The 5,008-nt window shown below is 37.3% G+C and overlaps 1 long non-coding RNA gene across 4 annotated transcripts; it reads right to left on the bottom strand.

Annotated features, from left to right (window-relative positions):
* On the bottom strand, window positions 216-4,386 carry LOC18608975. Of its 4 annotated transcripts, none has more exons than XR_001926852.1 (4): window positions 4,152-4,386; window positions 3,716-3,781; window positions 1,153-2,410; window positions 216-613 (listed from the first exon to the last, which is right to left on the bottom strand). It is a non-coding gene; the product is annotated as an uncharacterized LOC18608975 (long non-coding RNA). The 4 variants fall into 4 exon arrangements; XR_001926855.1 differs by having other exon boundaries at window positions 1,153-1,260; window positions 4,152-4,271; XR_001926853.1 differs by lacking the exon at window positions 3,716-3,781 and having other exon boundaries at window positions 4,152-4,385.

Raw genomic sequence — 5,008 nt, forward strand, 5'->3', positions numbered from 1 at the left:
CGTCTGTGCTCTCTGACTATGTTTTCAACCCTAAATCCCAAACAAGGACTAGAACCAGTTCGTTAGTTAAACTGCAAGAACCATCAGCTACCCCCTGTTCCCCTCTCCTCAGAACACTAGTTTCCAAATGACTATCATTCTTTCATAACCCTGAAGATCCCCACGTAACAGTTATATCATTTTCAGCTCTTCATGTGTAAATCGTGATACGCATCTGAAGACTACGTGACTCTTTTTTTTCAAGGTATATATTCGCATCCATCATGGGACATAAGCATTTGAATGTGTAAAAAAACATGAATTCATAAAATTGCCCTAAATGGTTGGAAAGCCAGATAAACACAGCATGCCGTTCCTGTATAACCCGTGAAAAGGAAATGATTTTGGAACGTGCAGACAATGTTGGCCACAACACGTGGCTCTTGTTCGACAGTGGAAAAAGAGGAAACCTTTTCCTTTTACACATGTCACAGTTGACGACCAAATAGGCACCATGGCTGGCGCAGAAAGCACTTGCAGCAATTGGTAATTCTGGCTATATATGATGAAGAATCGATCAACAGAGCCTTTTGAAATGCTAGTATTGCCATGGGTCCGCCAATCTGCTCGCAATCTGCAGGAGCAAATGGTAGTTTCAATCATTGTTGTTCAGTGAAAAAAAAAAAGTGAGTGACACCAAGCAAGAGAAGAAGACATCAGCCTCCCACATCAAAATCATTACATTCAACAAGTAACTGAGTGATCAAATTCATTGACGAGGATATTCTGTAAGTGGAATGTGCCCGCCTGATGGGTCCTAATTTCTAATAGCAAAAGGTTAAGGGCAGTTCCCATCTCTCAACCTAACTTTCTCATTATTGACCACGGTGGTATACCTCCAGTAAGCTAACTCAAATGGACCATCTCACTTCAAAAAATGAGACTATTTAATGCACTGCAAGTAGGACAAATAATATTTGACAAATTAGAATTATTGAAGTGCTAAATATGATACATACTGGCTCCAGGTGTTCATGTTAGAAACCGTGGGGTCATTAACTTTATCTTAACCTTTTCCATTTCTTGTCAAATACGGTTTTTCATAAAGTGACATCAATATAGAGCTAAGAATTACAATCAAAAAATAGAAAAGGCTGCTTGAGAAAAGCTTACACGTGAAACTTTGTCACCACATAAAAATTCATGTCCTATCATCACCAAAACTGCAGATCAGTGTTGTTGCCCATTCTAGTGACCTCTTAATCAGCAAAGCTGGATAGCCTGCAATTATATGCAATGATACAGCAATTCCAGAGCATTTTCTAGTCACATGCATCAGGTTAGAAATTAAACACATATTTCACTGGGTAGTGATATGGCTGCACCGAGCAAAGCATTTCAATAAAAGGATTCTCGCAAAGGCATTAATGAAGTTGGCATGGAACAGGTTAATGGATATCATACCTGTGTTTCCCAGCACTTCCATTGAATTCTAAAACAAATGGTAATGAATGGATAAACTGGGTATAGCCTAGAGGAAATTCATAGTTATGAAGTAGGTTACTAACTTACCATCTATGTTCAGAGGTTTAAGCATGTAGGTTGGGATACATGGAGGCAACTTCTTAAATTTTGGGCACGGAGATGAGGGCACAGAGATGATTTGGGCACCAATATCTACTTTTTACAATTTATATTCCTATTACCTTTAGTTGACCAAGGAATTGAACAGGAAAAGATTAGAACTAGTCCCCAGTGTTACAATGATTGGTCTTCATTGCACAGCACCAAACTTCTTAGCAGGGAATTTCCTGTGATGTCCTAAACTGCAAAATATGAGCTGTATTTTCATGGGAAAGGGTATCCACCATGATAGCGCGAACATGTTCAACACGGTATATGCCAGATTAGGGTCTCAATTTACTAAAGTGCAGACGGCATGAGTTCCAACATGATGACCATGCAGAAAAATAGAATCTCCAGAACCACCATGCTAGCATCCAAACATTTACTCCTTAAATAAACATTACCAACAGCAGGCCTCTCATGCTTGACAAGAGTCCCATTGATCAAAAGCTTCTTCCTTTCTCTCCTCCCTAAAACCAGTCAAAGACTGTTTCTCCAGAGGACAATCTATAAAGGAAAACTGAAAACAAAATCTCAGTGGGCATTAACACGTCAAACACTTTGATAAAGATCCTGAATATTCGGGGATGTATTTGGTGTTAGCTAAAGATATGATTGACATAGCCCTATTCCTCTTCAATTAGGGTCTCTAGTCAAAGTTCCACAGATTAACTGGCTCCCCAACTGAGTCCCAAACTCCAAGGCTTAAAGCATTAGCAACAGAGTCAAGTTAAAAGGTCGATTGGCTTATTCCAAATATAACCAGTTCTATCCCATTAATATTTCTGTAGATTGGTATGCAGATCTGAAACATATAAAAAGCTTTTAAAATAATATCATTTCAAATAAAATTTCAACAGAAATATCAATAAAGAAGATACTATATCAACAATTTAAGAAATAAACACTTCAATAAATCTTGTCTAGCTTGAAAATGTGAGGGGCTAGCATGTAATGCTTAAAAATTAAATCTGCTAGACAGAAAACGACCAAGAGGTACCTCTCAGCAATAAACAACAAACAGAAGTAGAAAGAAAGAGAAAGTTTGAGATTTGCTTCAGCAAAAATGCTGTGAGACAAACAGCAGCAGCTGTCAGAATCTATTTGAAGATTGAAGAAACTGAATTATAAAGCACCATGTATTGGAGCTTCAATGTTCTTGGAAAGGTCCAAAACCAATTCTACAATTCTATCCTGGAAAAATTGAAAGCCGAGAGAATTGGTTTAAAGAAGATCTGGTCTTTTGACAAGTAAGCACTGTTGGTAAAATCAAAGCCCTCTGTTACTGGAAATGCCATCTTATACTATGACAACAGAGCTTGTCACATTATCTGTTGATTTGTTTTGTTGTTTGAGATAACTTTTTCTAAATCCAAAGCATGTTGGAGAGCTAAGATTTAGAAGAGTGCAGGACATATCAGAAAGGTTTTACAGCTAAGCTCCTTAGGCAGCTTGTAACTGAGGCAAACAAGTTCTGGATGAATCCATTGTTATCTTAAGGTTCTTTAGAAGGTTGGCTTTCCCATGTCTTGAAAAGGCAAATTCTGATTCTAGAAGTATTTGTTAAAGGAATTATCAATGCTGAGATGTTACACTAAAAGGTACTTGCTTCATACTAGGAGTTGGATGTCATACAAACACGTGATCTAAGCCATAGATTTCCCTTAATTAGATATGAAATTGTAGACACAAAGCAGTTATGAATGAGCTTCTAGAGAAAGCTATGTAGACATTGATCAAAATGTCTAGACATTGAATTTGGGGTCTCTTAAAATCCACTTTTACAGCCCAGCTTTATTCACTACTATAGATGTATCCAAGCTCCTTTCTATTACAGATAGAAAAGAAACATTGAACCCATAAAGATTGGGAATTAAATGAACCAGTCAAAGATTTTTAACCTCCAAAACAATACAAGCAGCAAGACATAAGATGCAGTGATAAAGGGTCCTAGCTCATTTCTCCCTTACAATCAACATTATCAAAGTCCTTTCATCAAATCAATATCAATTGCCAACCCTTCCAATTGATAGGTCCAACAAGACTCAACCAACTTTCTGATCACAAAAGTAATGATGATTGAAATGATATATAATACGAAAGCACTCACTCAGATTGTCAAGAGATGATATTTGCACCAATTTGATGTTATCCTCCAATCCCCAGAGTTATTGTTCTAAAAAAGACGTTTAGAAAAAATTATATGTGAAATCCACGGAATTCACACCAACACCTGGCTACTTTATAAAAAGTACATCAAATACCAAACAATACAACCTGGGTCTTTGAGGATTGAGCACCATATTATTTCAAAATTTCAAGCCTAAATGCCCAAAATAATTGCTATTCTAATATAGAAAACAAAAGGGTGTTCGCTTGAACGTTGAAGACCAAGCTGTTTAACCGAATTAACTGTTGATTAACCACCTAAAATTGCAAAACAAATATAGTTCTTGTTCCAAAACTAGCCAGGTAAAAGCAAAAACTGTAAAACAAGATTTAAATTAAAAGGGAAATGAACAAAAAAAAGAAGCAGTTACTGTCACCTGAAGAACGCTTGCGTCCTTTGATCAGGATTGATGGACGAACACGATAAGCCGCAAGAACAGAGAAGACTTTCCTTGTCACAGTCTCACAATCACGGGGTTGGTCCATGTTGAGTTTGAGGCCTACTACTAGCCCAGATTTCGGGTTCGGCCCCTTTAGGAACCTGGCTTTCCATGGGCTTTTCCATGATAAAAGTGGAAGACCAACATCCTGAAAGCTCGCTCCAATAATCCCACATTCTTTGTGGTTCAAGCGGGGCTGCAGGCAGCTGCTCGCTTCCCCCTTGCGTCGCTTTCAAGTTTCAATCAACAAAATAAAACAAATCTTTTTAATTGTTGTCCATCAAATTCAAATTGGCCCACTTGTCATGAGTCGAGTAGACAGCAGCCCAGGCAAACTAGCTGCCCAAGCAGGGAAGCAGACCAGCAATTTGGACATGACAGTCGACTGGCCCAACAGACAGGAGGATCAACCCATCGAAGCACCAAGAGATAGAAACGTCCGCACATCTTTTTAAAAAATATAGATAGGTTGTTGTAATTTTAACTTTAAAGGTAGATATTATTAGTTTTCAAATTTAAATGATGTAGATACGACAAACTTATAAATTTGAATGCTTTAATCATTTAGTTTAAATTTAAATTGTAAATATGTCAAATAAAGGGATTAGCAAACCTATAAATACCTTTTATGTTCATTTGTAAAGCACATCAAGTTTGAGAATAAAATCCTATTTCTTTGAAATTTTTCTTGCTTTTTTCTCTCTTATTTATGCTGCTTATTATGTTGCTTCAACAACCTTGAGTTCTTGACTGGTTTTGTTGATTTCAAGGTTGACTTGAGCTCAAGAGTAGTG

The sequence above is a fragment of the Theobroma cacao genome, chromosome 2 (assembly GCF_000208745.1).
Source record: "Theobroma cacao cultivar B97-61/B2 chromosome 2, Criollo_cocoa_genome_V2, whole genome shotgun sequence".
Classification (NCBI taxonomy): Eukaryota; Viridiplantae; Streptophyta; class Magnoliopsida; order Malvales; family Malvaceae; genus Theobroma; species Theobroma cacao.